Raw genomic sequence first — 13713 nt, forward strand, 5'->3', positions numbered from 1 at the left:
ACTATATCCTAAAGGTGTGTGTGTGTGTGTGTATGTGTGTGTGTGCCTATATGGGAGGGAGAGAGCTGGGATTCCCTAAAGTGTATTCAGTAAATCCTCAACCGGCACGGATTCCCAGGAAAAAAAAAAAGTTCCAGCAAATGCAGGGTGGGACTCCCGAGCTAAACCACGCCTCCGCACACATACACACACTCCTATATACTCACAGACACACATACAGTAGACAACAGCTCGTAACAGACGCCAGTGTAACGGTTAGGTGCAAGGCTTAAGCTGGTGTCGTGGGAGGGTTAATGGATTTTAACCATTTATTCACATGTCATCCCCATTAAATCCATAGCTGCTCCTTCCGTGACCAAGTGAGACCTCTTATCTCTATAACAGCCCTTGTCTGGTTAACCTCAACCCTGCTTTCTCTCCACGGTGTGTGTTAGTGGAAATGCATATCGCCTGTATGCACGCTGCAGCACTCGTGGAAGCACAGAATGATACTTATCTAATGTAAATATGAAAGCAATGCTCCAATATACCTGCCGTTACAAAGAATACCTTTGGATTAATCCTCAATGTGTTTGTGATTTTGTCATGGCTGTAACACCTTAGGACAAATGCGGTTTCAAAGGTTTGGCTGATGTTGAGGAGGTTTTGGGTGCAGTGTGGGTGGTCAGTCCACAACAGAGCCGAGCGCTGACAAGAAAAACCAGCTGAACTGTGTGTGTGTGTGTGTGTGTGTGTGCACGCGAGAGTGTGTCATGGTGGTGGATGTGTGTTTGGTGGGGGCTGCAGGGTGAGAGTGCAGCCTATTATGGTCGACTGTACCAAAAACATGTCATCGCTGAGAAATGGTTGGTTCTCCACCTCCAAACTATTTTCAGTGAAATAACACTTTTCATTTTGAACAGCATATTCTACTGTAAAAGCGCAGATAAACAAAGTCTGTTTCCTCCTTGGATTGTTGAAATATTCTCGGTGAAGATGGATTTTCTATTTGTTAAAATCTAAATCCCAGCTGAGAGTCAGTTTTTGGTAGGAATGGTCCTCTGCAGCTATATGGATGGATTATTTGGCATCAAGGTGATCTACTGTATAGAAGAACCATCTTTCAAGTTAGCTAACAAATTTTGCTATCCTCATTGTGATCTGGCAAGTCTCAGCACAAGCATTATTTCACATACATTGCACAATAGAAGACTGACAGTACTTTCTACTACATCTAGAAGAACTCATCCTATACCAAATTAGACAAATGCACCACTTGCTGGGCCATCATTGGTCTTCAGGTTGTAAATCTCGACAAACATTGCAGCTGTTCTGGAAACAAGTCTTTAAATGTCAACATATTACTTCTGTCATGTCTGAAATGCTGTGGTCGAACATTTTATTTTGGGACGGGTCAGTTGGACCGACTGATGCCAGCCCTCTGGGAAACATTATGCCTGATCTCTTTTTTATAAGACCTGGAGAAGAGCTCCGTAACAGCGACATGGCATTTTTAGTGATGCTGATTCAGTCCCGACGTCATCTGTCATTTAATGTACGCATTGAAACAGCTTGTCAGTGAATCGCGTGAAAACCTCCAGAATAAAAGCCCTTCTGTTGTAAGGTAGTTGTGTTACAAACCAGAGAGCTGCACACATGTAACTTGGCATTCTGTATGCTCAATGAATAATAGCACAACAACTCCATAATCTGGATATATAATATAGTGGACATACTCCCTCATTTTATCTACTCAGTAACAGGTAGAAGAGATAAGGAGGTCCAGGAAGGGTGTCTCTGGACAGATTTACAACCTTCTGTGGCAGTTTTTTTGCTCTGCAGTTTACAGCCAAAGTGAAACATCTCAGAACTGTTTAGTTTATCAGTTTGACTGATTCGTTAAACAGTTAGTGTCTGGAAATGAACGCTATTAAAGAAAAAGAAATTATGCCATTTAAAGCAAACCTGCCTCATTTTAGTGTGCGCATACAAGTGTACAGTGCATACGCGCTAATACATGTCCATGAGTGTAGCCTTGATGTGTAAACCTGACACCATTACAACATGTGATGCACACCACCTGTGCAAACAGCACTACAAAGACTTCCCTGTTTTCATGGACTGGTCCTTTAATTAGCCTTTAATTTAACAAACAGGAGCAGAGAAGGGAGATTAACTGTATGAATTACTGGAAAATTACTTTTCCCTACGTCAACCAGTCAGCAGTCATTTTCAACGGTGTGATCAGCAGTTATGAGAACGGCATAAATTATAATGCAGGATCTTTTAATAAAAATAAAAGGATATTTACATGAAGATAAATAAGTTAAAGCTGTTAGGTAAGGTGGCTGTCAGTACACACACACACACACACACACACACACACACACACACACACACACACCTCTATAACCCAAAATACTTCATGATTTACAAACATCTGAGAAGTTATGCAGTGTTCAAACATGTGGCCGGTATTGAAAACAAACCATGGCACGCAACGGCAGCGAGGTCATTTTACACACTGGAGAGTCTTGCTGCTCTGCTCTCTCTTCAGTCTCCCTCTTCTCCTTCTGAATCTCTCTCAACCTGCTCTCTCTCTCTCTCTTATTCCCAAATGACCACTTGTGCAGCTCACAGGGAAAGCGATCAGACATTATTAGCTCAGCAACATGCCTCTGAGTTTTTCCTGACATAAGTTGAGGCCTTAAATAGACTTAACACTGCAGCAGCGACACGCAATGTCTTCTACTTTTAGAGCCATTGATGAAAATATGAGCAATCCGCAAGCACGTTGGAATGAATGGGAAAAGGGAACAGAAAATGACAATGTCACAAAATTAAATGGCGCCAGTCGTGATGATGATTTGATGATCTGAGAGAACTGAACTAAAGCGTGTACTCAATGGTTGATAAGAAACATGTGATGCTTCGTTGAGTTACTGTATGCTGTGTAATTTTCATGCAATCGCTAACACACTGGAGCGGCAGGAAGCCAGACAGAGGGTTATCTTGAGATTTTATAATCACCGATACACATCACCCTCAATAACCATTGCTTTTTCACACAGAGACAACAGTTTCTCTTTTAGTCCAAAATAATCTTAAAACATGCATAAATCCCCAAAATAGGCTAATTGTGGCATTGTTGACCAATAAGATGCCAAAATGCATCTCATTTAGGCACCAAGCACTGTTAAAAAGCCAGTTTGTAAGAGGGTGCTGTGTGGAGAACCTGGCACAAAGAGCCCAAAAGGGTTGATGTAGAGTTTATCCACCTTTCTGGTCTGATATAAGTGTTTATTGAGTAAAATATAAAGATCACTGAATGGAGGTCATATGGAAATGCTTTACATTTTTCTATAAAGTACATGGAGAATAAAAAATATAGCAAATGGATGATGGAGAAAAAAGAAGTGTGAGACACAGTTTAAAACCCAAGACTCCTCCACTTGTTTTCCATGTCCTGTCCTGTCTTTACAGGCAGATACAAGCTGCATTTGATGGGAAATTTGAGAACTGATTCAGCAGGTGATCTGAATCTAATCTGATTTACTCAATTTTTTTTTTTTTGTTTGTTACAAGATTAGAGTTAGCAGACGTAAATTAAATAAAAGCAACATGTGTGGATCCATTGTTCTGTGTTCGTTTGTGTGTGTGTGTGTGTGTGTGTGTGTTGCACGTGTGTATATGTAGGCAGCATCCTGTGGAGAACGAGAGGGAAACCGTACCATTGTGTTGGTGTGTGTAGACACCTCCTTCCTACCTCCTGCCTAACCAACACTGAAACGGACGCACAACAATAGAAAGTGGGTTTTTCTTTTGAACCTCTACACTACCTTTCGAAGGTCTATGCTTTGTGATACTGCTAGATCTGTATCACCGTATCACCAAAATACAAGGCAAGGATTATTCACTTTGGGGATAATAAAAAAAAAAGCAACCTGATTCCTTGATTCCTTTCTTCCTCCAATCTTGATTCCTTTTAGCACATGTTCAGCAGCATCCAGCTATATCAAAGAAGTAAGAATCATGTTTGTCATGTTGTTGAGATTTAGAATAACATTTTTCTAAAACCGTAAATACAGTATCCTCGTCCTCCCATCCCTTTTGTGAAATATTTCTGCTTTGTTAGTTAGCATTTTAGCAGTTTTTAAAACTTAGGGAAAAAAATACATTACATTTTAAACACATTTGGAAAATGTCGAGGGGTGCAGTAGAAGGGGTATTTTAGTTTATCTGACAGGGCTGTGGGGGCACATCATCAAAAAGTTTGGGAACCACTGATTTAGATGATATTAATATTAGTAGTAAAAGTAATAGTTATTGCCTATGTGTGAAGTTGTCTTTTGCAATCTGGATTTGTTGCTTTATAGCATCCAGTCTCTGAGGCTGCAGCAGTTTCACAACAACTTCGGACCCATGTGCAGGGATCAAAAGCCAGGTGTTCCTAATGTTAAATGGTGAATATTTTACTGTGGAACCAGATTTGTCTCATGTGACTTTCATATGTATTCTCCTGCACAATCCAAGGAGAAAATTTACAAAAGGTGCAACTTTATCAGGTCTGGTCACCAGATCCACTTACTGTCATGCAAGACATGGAACACAAGAATCCTCTTTGAATCCAGCATAAGTGGGGTATCGAACATCCTCTAGTGTGCCTCTATATACATAACAAATGACACACCATTAAATTCACATTTACCCACATTCCAACTGGATGCAACAGCTGTGTGGGGAATGAATTACTACATGTAGTACTAGTACAAAGGATGGAGAGATGGAGGGGAGGATACACATATAGAGGGAGAGGTGGATTGGCACGGGTTGCCTGTAATGTATTGCTTCCACACGATGTCCTGCATGCTCAAAACAAGCAATAATTGGCCTTGATCACGCTCAGCCATTGAAATGTACAGTAAAAGTGACAGCCAGTGGAAAGAGAGGATGGGAAGGGAGGGGCAGATGGTAAGGCATTGTGACAGAGTGATTTTGCAGAAGAGGATGAACTGTAAATATTGACCCTGGAGTGGAGGGCAAACTGTGTGCGCAATATTGTGTGTGTGATATCGTCTCCCTGCTGGTGTAGGGAGACGATATCACACACACAGGTCAAGTTCTTCACTGGTCTGGAAAATGCAGTAGCTATGAATCTTATTGAGAAGAAATAAGCATCACGCTGGTTTTAGGATCGCTACAATGGTTACGTGTCTAGTTTTAGAACAGATTTTAAGATTTTCCTGCAAACTTTACAGACATGGAAGATTCAGTAGAAACTCTTGAACCCAAAAAAGATTTAAAAAATTGAGGTAAAAATTGCGTGCTAGTAAATCAGCATGAACATTTTACCTTTTTCTTCCATTTCTGGTTTATGTTCAAGTTTATTGCTTTGTTGTACATTTCTTTTTACTCCTTCTCTTTATTGCTTATATTCTCAGATTGTTTGTTTTTTACATTTTGTCAGTAGGACATCATCTCCATGTGCTTGAAAAGTCTGAGGGACTGCAGTATTTTCATTACATCCTTGTTATATAGCTGTGTGAAATGTCTGTGGTAGAAACCTTTACCTGTAACAGACTGCTCCTCTTTTAGTTTTTCATTACCTTTGCACTCAGCATACACAGTATCTGTAGACATCATGTAAAGTATTTTATAAACTCTGCTTTTAGATAAATAAATCAATACTCATTATTATTAGAGACAAGGCTGAGGCACTATTGCAATGTACTCCTCTTTGGGATCTCTAACTTCGCCAAGTGGAGGAATCTCCAGAAGCTCACCCACCAGAACTCCCAAACTCCACAACCTCAAATCAGATGACTCCTTGACCCTTTGGACCCCATGACTAATCCTCATGGCAGATCGGGCCTTCAGCTCAACTATCCTCCAGCTTTGGAATGCACTTCCCCACCATCTACGAGCGCTACAAACTTTGAAAACTTCAAGACTTTTTGGATGGCCTCTGAAATGCTTTTACCGCCCTTGCTTCTTCTTCATGAGTTTTCGGTTGCTGCTGGGTTTAATGTACTGTTTGCTTTGCTTTTTAAATTGTAGCACTTTGCCTTTTGACGGAAAGTGTGTTAAAAATAAAACTATGATTATGATTATCATTATTAATATGTTAGCCGTAACAAATATTTTTTAAAGCAGTGAGCTATTATTGGTTATTATTTTTTTTATTTGCCAAGATACTCACAGCTGCCCAGGATTTAACAAGCACTAAGCTACTTTTCACCTTCTCTCACCTCATTATAGAGCACTTTCTGCAGTAACAGTGTTTGCTGAGAAGGGTTCATAAACAGGGTTTCCTGTTTTCACAGCAGATTCTGGGCTAGAGTGAGATTCTGGGCATATGTGTTTTTACTTAGGTAAAAATATATGATTACTAAGTCATTACTATCAGGTTGTTTTTTATCCAGAATTGAAAAATAAAAGCCCTAATTTCATATTGTAGTATGGCTGTTTTGTCTGTCATCATTTAAATTTTCACTGAAATTATTACACATTAAAGCACACCAGTAACATAAGGTTACACTAAGAGATATTTACAGTGCTGCTTCTCATTTGCACTCAACAAAATGCTGAAGTTGTAACCGTAACAAAGTAACCTGCACGCTACGTAATGCAAAATACATGTTTTTACACAGTCCAACTGTATTTTTATAATTACATGCAAGACCTGTATGTGGAGCCTCAGAGTGTGGGACAGAGCCTAAAAGCATGTATCTCACGGCCAAAAGCGTGAGAGTTGGCAACCCTGTCCATAACAAAGATCACAATTGTCATGACACAGACTCGTTCAACCCTTCTTCTCTCTTCTCTCCCTTTTTCTTCATCTCTCTCTCGGCCCTTGTCCTGGTGTGCCCTCCTTCCCTTCGTCATGCCGCTGTCCCTGTTGAGCGACTCATGCACGGATACAATGTGCTTCACTGTGCTCTTTGAAGGCTAGCATTACTGTTCACACGCAATCTGCACCGGGCACCGATATGTTTCTCCCTCTCTTTCATTTTTTGCTCTCTTCCATCTTTTATCCCTTCCTTATTATTCTTACCTCTTTTTCAAGACAGAGCTGGGGAAACTGGTACCAGTAAAATTTAAACTCACACTGACAGGTTGTACGGCAAATAGCTATTTTTACTCAAGTGAAGATATTACTTAATTCCCTTCATGTATGAAATTACATTCATCCTGTAATTATTTTTTTTGAAATTACTAAATGTTACTGTTACTGGGTTTTTTTTTCGGTTACATTTACAGATGCGCACATTCTCTGGCACATTTACATTTGTCCTGAAAGCTTGGTTAACAAAATATGCAGTGCGACAAAGAAAATGAACAGCTTCCATCTTTCTTTGATTACACAGTACATGTTTACAGCCTCTCTTGCTCACCAAGCAATGAGCAAAAACAGTCACTGGTCTCACCGCAATCACATTATGGAAACTAACCTGATGTTCTTCTAATTATTTCAAACGCAACGGAAACATAAAACACATTACGTCACTCTGTATTTAGGAAAAGTTGAACCTTTAATGAACCTGATATAGGTTGAATCCCAATTATATGTTATAGCCATTAAATGTACATTCATCTATCTAAAATGTTGATGACTGATGCCTTCCCTGGGGAAACTGGGTTACTCCAACAGCAAAATAATAATAGGGGAGAGTAAGGAAATAGGTATAACTAATGCCAATTTTTCAAAATAATCAAAACAACAATTTCAACTTTAAGTTCATTAAACAGAACTACACATGCATTAAAGTATTGATTCCAGCATTAAGCGGTAGTTTTTCATACAAAGAAGAAAATGCAACTATATAGCAATATGTCATTTAAGAGTATACTCCTTCCTATCTTCCATCCGTCTCCAATTGTTTCCATGTGGTCGGCCTCAGGAATCTCTCCTGGATTTTCAGAGAATGCCATTGCCGCAGTAGGAATATGATACCTGACTTTCTTTCTCCATCTCTCTCCTGTTTTTTCCCCTCTGAGTCTCAGTGACAAAAATATTCCCTTCCTCTCTTTTTTTTTTAATCTCTGACTTTTTGTATCGCTTCTGTCCAAGCACACTATCTATTTAGTGTCATTCCCTCATGGCTGTGTTAAAATGCTCTAAGTACAGTGCAGAGACACTGTCTCTACAGAACGGGGTAGACCAGAAGGTATGCGTGTGAGACTTAGTGTATGTGCAAATGAACTCATTTCTGCAGGGCTGGTCTCTCTCTTTTTCTCTAGCTTCTCTTTCATTCACTCACTCACTCACTCACTCTCACTCTCTCTCTGCTCGCTTCGACAGATCATTTTCATAACCACTTTTCTGAGGTCACAGCCTCGTCTGCAGTAGTCACGCAACCCCTCGCCTGCTCAGTCAGCTTTACATGCGCACACACACACACACACACACACACACACACACACACACACACACACACACACACACACACACACTACTACAGAAATACTACACTACACTGCATAAAAGCCTGTCTTAAAGGGACAGTGTGCGGCTCTCTCCCAGCAGCCACAACATGTTACAGACTCAGCTTTTAAAGGGTCAGCATGTCTATTTTTGGCTGTCTGTGCTCAAAGCATTCCTCCGCTGCTGGCAACACACATGCAACCTGTGGCTGCGGAGTGGAAATGCAACACCAGCTAAAGATGGTTTTCAGATTAAACCTCTGACTGTCATATTTTTTAATAATGATGTAATATTTTCTTTAGAACGCAGTTGTATACACGCCATGTTTTTATTTATTTTTTTTACTGAGCAGAAAACGCAGACAGTGAATTAATTACAGTGGTGATACGCCTGTTCTGGTAACATTCTGCAAAACAATCTCTTTATGTGGTTGATGCATACTTACAAAGCAATTGCTTTGCCTTTACCTCATAAACCACATGTGACTTAATGATGCCAGTACAGGTGAGAGTCAGTTCCACATCAGTGCATGCAAAGATCATTGAAGGGAGGACAGAACGATTTCTCCTTATCCCTGATGGTTTTTCTATGTGTAGGCATTACGTGTGTGTGTAACATGGTGATGGCCATGTGGAGCAGTTGAATTCTTTCAGCATCCAGAGGACAGAGCCTCACATTGTCCTGTCCTGACTGGGCCTATCCATCTTTCTTTCTCCTTCTCCCTGTCCTCTTGTTTCTGTCTCATGGCCTCTCCCAACACCTCTCTACCCTCTCATCACCTTTCTACCACCAGGATAGCCCAAGGAGGAATATACAGTAACTGGGGATGACAGGGAACCAGAGGAAGGGACAGTGGGCCGAGAGAAAGTGAGTGCCAGTGGTTTGAACAGGTTTAGGAAGACAGAGAAACAAAGGGATCATTCTTCGTCTGGTTTGTTGGACGTTTTTATATATGAAGAATGTGTCTAAGACCTGATACCAATATTAATTGACAGCAATGTTGAAAGATGTGCACAAAAAAAAAACATCACATCCTTTTTTGTACCTACAGTCCTCCTACTTGTTACAACATATTTATGGTTTCGTACACACTTTTGAGTTTCAACAAAATAGAGGCGTCGCCCCAAATACTCATTAAGATGGCACTTGTCTTTTCTTTCCATTGCTCAGTTTTGTTTTCCTCTAGCTCAGCCAAACTGCAAAAAATATGGCAGCTATGTCAGTTGTATTTGTACATACAAATACGTTACCTAGGGCTTCTTGTCATTTACAGCCAGCATTACACATCACTGGAAAATACAGTATGTTGGGAGACTTCATTTATACCTTTGAGACCGTCAATTTTGACGGCTGTTTCTAGCACATTTTTTTCAGCTGTAGCTAGCAAGCTAATTAAGCTAACATTAGCTTCATGAGTTGGTTGAAAACGCGTCTCTGGCTGACTTTTTGATGTTCAATGCTGATGGCTAGTTTTATAACAAGAACCCAGTAACGGGGCCTTAAAATATGCAGTTGATGGATACATACATGACAACTGTCAGGCTGTTATTTAATTTTAATATAACCCTGTTTAGCTACTTATCTTATGTGATGTTACTTGCAGATGCAATTTATTGCAAATTGCAAAAAAAATATTTATTGCAAATCTCACGCTTAATGCTTTATTGTTTATTACAATGTTACAAGAGAAAAGGCTGCATAACAAGGCTAATGTTAAAGGGTGTACAAAGGGTACAACCAAACATCAGTAGATTCACTGTCCACCATAATCCGAAGATTTAGAGAAGAGAACAGGTAATTACCTTTTTTTGACATTATAGTACAGTATGTAAATGTTGACAGCAATTACTGTATCACATACTATATACTGTACCACAGTATACTGTAAGTAAATCTATGTTTCAGTACATCACTGTACCAATATACTGTAGTATTGTAATGGAGAGTTGGTCTAACCGTTTGTAGGCCTAGTATTCCATGTATATTTTTTGTAACTCCATGTTCTCTTTTTGTAGAATTGAAAGACTGCCACATGGGCTTACTGTACACCAGTGGCAAACGCATAAGATTTCTGTTTTGTCTTTTTGTACAAGTGCTAAATGCACAAGTTTTTTTGGTTTTGCAACATGCATTTAGCCTACAGTGAACAATAAACATTTATTTCTCCAGCTTCATGTCCTGAGCATTGTGTTTTCTATTTTTCTACGTAGTGTTTAGTGACTGTTCAGTAGTGTTTTTAATTTTGATTGACTCGGGGCACGATTTGACAACATAGTTCAGTTTTGAGCACAGATTGAACTGTTTTGAGGTGAAAGTTTGGTTTTGCAAGAAGAGTCTGAGGTTTTGTGAATGTAGCTTGAAAATTGTGTTTTGTGTTCACAGTTTAGAGAAAAGGAGAGCAGCTTTCAAGAAATGTGTCAATTGAGAAAAACTGTAAATGCTATATTAAATTCCCCCAAATTCAATACAGCAGGACAGAACTGCTATCGGTAGCCTACAGGCAGTGTTGTGCAACTTCACACTTTACAAGGGCTAGCTCAAAGTTCAGTTCACACAGATTAAAATGAACTAACTCACGTTCATAGCTCACAATTTGAATTTTGAACTAAATTCACAGTGCCAAAAAATGAACTAGTTCACGTTTATTTCTTCTGGGGTTTTTTTTCCTTTACAAAATGCTGTGGGTTTGACTTGGGTGGGGGGAACTTTGCGGCTGTTGGCTCGTGGTCATACCCTTTAATGATTTCTTGTGATCATCATTCACTCGCAGATATTTCCCAAGACTGGTCGTACGCTTCAGCTCGATGTGTCGTTTCAAAATTCTGTGACCCATCAGATTCTGTGACCCAAAACCCTTGGAAGTAATGCTGGGTTAGGTTATTACTATAGGTAGTAAGCTAGCTGGACATGCTAAAGTTATACAAGCATATTCCCAAACAGTGTAAATGCATGAATGTACTACATATATGTACGAACAACAAACACAAACCTTGTTGATTTCAGATATTATTCTCTGCACTCTAGCTGTATAATCAAAGTTGACATTTTGACACTTACTCTACACAGAGTGGATAATAATTCTTTACACGCTGGAATGAGATTTTCCATTTCATCAAATCTCAGTTTGTGTTTTTTGTCATGACATCACCAGAAGGGGAGGGGAGGCCACAACACAGCCTCAATATGGCCTGGAAATTGACTGAGTATTTGACCAGGAGAGATTGCATGAGAAGGAGAAGGACTTGAAGTAGCAGGGAGGAGAGGCTTGCCAAGAGAAAAGGCTCAGGCCTGAAGGCTTTTGGCAGGTGTTTTGACTCTGTTATCCATCCAGCTGCTGATTAAAAACATGGGAGGTGTTACAAGAGAATCTATTAGTTGTACAGACAGGCTGTAATCTCTGTAATCTTCTGTCCTTTTACTAATTTCTAAGAACCCTGCAAATGTTGAAAAACACTTGTCTGACAAGTAGATAAATAGAGTCAACCATATGTAATCTTTCAACAAAATTAAGATCATTTTTCTGGAAAATCTGAATCATAGTTAATTGTCTACCAAAGCAGCCTCAGCCTCAGCAGTGATCATATGGCTCTGCCAGTCAAGTCTGAGAGCTTTCTACATGAATTGGTCCATGTGACATTTTAGATGCGGATGAATGGAGAATTGGTATCGTGATGGCCTAATGAATTATGCAAAAGAGTTTCTCTCCTTCTATTTTGTGCCTACTTTCTGCCTTTTGCAACCCCCATTCACCTCTCTAGAATACGGCACTGTGTTAAAATCATTCATGGTATTATCTCATAGCGTGACATGTTGACCTCATTGCAAGTGTCTTCTTGTGTAGTAGTTGCTATGCTTATTTACAGATTCATTTAACAAAATGTCATAGCTAATCTTTCACGGTCATATCCAGTGTTGGGGGTAACGCGTTACTTTGTAGCATTCGCACTGTTTCTGTTTCTTTCCAACTACTTGGAGGGTAGCTGCGTACTAGTGGAAGGTATCTAATCCTACGGTGGTGTCAGTGCTCATGAGTAGCTCAGCTAAGTTAGCGAGATGACAGAGAGGACAGCCTTTACGTCGTGGAAGTAAGTAAATAAGCATTGACCTAGTTAACTGGTTGCATGTTGAAACATGATATACTGTAAGCTATACAAGCCCGTGTTTTATTGTTTTCATAGAGGCAGCTGCGCCTAACAGTTTGCTGTCAGATCATTAGCAGCTAAAAGGCTGCACAGGTGCCACCTGTCAGGTACCCTCGGTTTCTATTTACTTTCATGTGCTTCAAATAATTCAACTTTTTTCATTGCAGTTGAACTGTATGAACTTGTTAGGGTATATGCATTGAGCCCCAGTACCCTCTTGATTTTATGTTTACTTCTAATCAAACATAATCAAGCTGTAAAGGGGATATTGCGTCTGTCATTCCTGTTATTGGCCGGCTACGCACCCTCTGGACAATATAACCAACATGCGCAAGGAATCGCAAAGGGGTTTTCATTTTTGGTAACGCAAAAGTACTCCAACAAGTTACTTTTCTCAGTAAGTAATGCTGTAATGTAACAAATTTAATGGCAGAAGTCTTGTAATGTAACAAGTTACTTTTAAAAGTAATGTTACCCAACACTGGTCATGTCTAAGTCGTGGTCAAGGGAAAGTGAGAATGGGAGCAGGATGACATGAAGTGGACAGGTGAGGAAAGTAAAGCAACAAAAATAAAGAATCAGCAGCCTCAGTCACTAAGATAAAAACAATGAAAAGTGAGTGAGAGAGAGAGTGGGAGGCAGGCTGAAGCCACACCTGTAGGCAGTCAGGTTGAGGTTGTCCAGGCCTCCAGGCCAAGGAGTGGTGGCACCACAAGGGAGGAGGGATTAAATGGAAGATTAACAAGCTCAGAGATGGCAAAACAAATTGTAAAAAATGCACAGCTGCCTCGACATCTGAATGGCAATGAAAGTAACAGACTAAGAGACACATGGATGTATGATAAAAGAGCCCAAATCATTTAAGGGAAATGAAACAAACTGGGGGTAAAGTTGTTCTCTATATGCAAGATTTAAAAAAGTGATTTGTTGTAGGTACACTGAAATTGATAAAGAAATGCTGATTCCTGTCAGGTTAATTTTCAATTACATTAATTAATGTGTTTAAACTTTATTTTTCCAGGTTTGTCCCACTGAGATTAGGAACCAGTTGTCAAAGTAAATCTGTCCTATAAAGCCGCAAACACAGGACAAATACAGAAGTGGCAGACCTGCAACGTCTATACTGCTGCTCTGTAGTGGAATCTATTTTGTTATTCTTTATTGACT

The 13713-nt window shown here is 39.8% G+C and overlaps 1 protein-coding gene across 2 annotated transcripts in view; it reads right to left on the reverse strand.

The window, feature by feature from the left end:
• ahrra (aryl-hydrocarbon receptor repressor a) overlaps nucleotides 1-13713 on the reverse strand; it is a 70782-nt gene that overhangs the window by 35140 nt on the left and 21929 nt on the right. Inside the window, exon 2 of one of the 2 annotated variants that reach the window (XM_044177372.1) lies at nucleotides 3924-3989. The exons of the other annotated variant lie outside the window; for it this stretch is intronic. The gene's annotated coding sequence lies outside the window, so the exon portion shown is untranslated. The remainder of the gene's footprint in view (nucleotides 1-3923; nucleotides 3990-13713) is intronic. 2 annotated transcript variants of the gene reach the window in all.

This window comes from Siniperca chuatsi, linkage group LG19, assembly GCF_020085105.1.
Source record: "Siniperca chuatsi isolate FFG_IHB_CAS linkage group LG19, ASM2008510v1, whole genome shotgun sequence".
Lineage (NCBI taxonomy): Eukaryota > Metazoa > Chordata > Actinopteri > Centrarchiformes > Sinipercidae > Siniperca > Siniperca chuatsi.